Here is a 1,431-nt window from a genome sequence, read left to right on the forward strand (position 1 = left end):
ACAATGACCTTTGTGGGTTTTAAACGACATTTTTCGTGACATACAAGGTGACAGTGGCCATGCCGCGGCATTTCTGCCTGGCCCGGTTGGCTGGAGAGGCCTTCAAGGGGTGGTGACCTCCCGGTGCAGCTGGATACACCGAAGGATGGTGATCTGAGGGGTCACCGTTTACAGTCCGGGCGTCTTAGCATGATTTTAAAGTGGTTTCTAAATTGATAAAGCTCCCATCTGTCACGCTGTTTACCAGCATGACTGACCTGAGAGATCTGACCCCGCGTTACCGATTGAAGCGCTGCATTCTGTCCCGGGCACCTCAGGTGGATGAAAAATGTGTGGTAGTGTCACTTTTCCCAGCATATGTGCTAATACAGTATATTCGAAGTGGCTCAGTAAACTTGGAATTTGCATCGGATACCATCTTGAGGCGTCAATTTTAGAGGAAAAAGATCTCAAAGAATAATCTGTGCCCGCCTAAGAGACGAACACGTGAATTTTGAGTAGAGCTTCTGGTTTTATTTTTATATCCTAGTACTTTTAATCAATCGTCACAACAAACAATAAAAATGCCGGCATAAAAAAAAAAAAGAGCAGAGCAGGTACTGTACATGGCATTTTAAAACTAAACCTTGTTTTATATTGCAGTATCTTCCATGTTTTGACAAACTAAGATGTTTAAGAAACTAAGGCAGACACGCCAGTTGTGTAATTTTTCAGGGAGTCACACGATGGCATCCGAACTCCAATTTCGTTGGCTGAGCGTGTCCATTCCCTACTGAAGCCTCAGACAGCTCTAACGAATGGAAATGACGAGTGGCACTTTGTGCAGCTATTTTTGCCCCTCATTATATCATGGTAGCTGACCAGACTCTGACTTCCCAATCAGCACCAGCACTGACACTAAAGTGAACAGAAATTGCTGTTTCCTGCCATCACAACCACATATTTTCCAAATGTGAGGCAGGACATGGCTGCAGTTCAATCCATGGTCCCAGCTATTCCATGGCTCTTCCAGGAGCGTGTGTGAGGTCTGTGCTGCTCTTGTTTCACCACTCCCGCAGTTGTCTGTATTGTTGGAATGTGCAATTTCTGCAATTACCCTTCTTCCTGTTTGCACTTTTCCAGCCACTTTGGTTAAACAGTGGATCTGAACATTGGATTCTCCTTTCCCTGACATTGCACGTGCTGCTCTTTGTACTTTCCTGTACTGTTCAGCAACTCTTGATTTATCTGCTCTTCCTTCCTTCCTTCTCCCTTTCCTTTCTCTGTTGAAATTTCCCCTCAGTCCCTGTCTTATCACAGTGCTATTCTTTTTCTTCTAGTCCTTACTCAGCAATCTGAGGGAGAGTGGAACATCTTTTAAAATCAAAGATTTCAGCACTGGCAGCTGAAGCCTGTTTCTTTAAGTACTCCACATGCAAAACTCCTAATTAA

This window comes from Corvus brachyrhynchos, unplaced genomic scaffold (genome assembly GCF_000691975.1).
Source record: "Corvus brachyrhynchos isolate BGI_N302 unplaced genomic scaffold, ASM69197v1 scaffold5, whole genome shotgun sequence".
NCBI lineage: Eukaryota > Metazoa > Chordata > Aves > Passeriformes > Corvidae > Corvus > Corvus brachyrhynchos.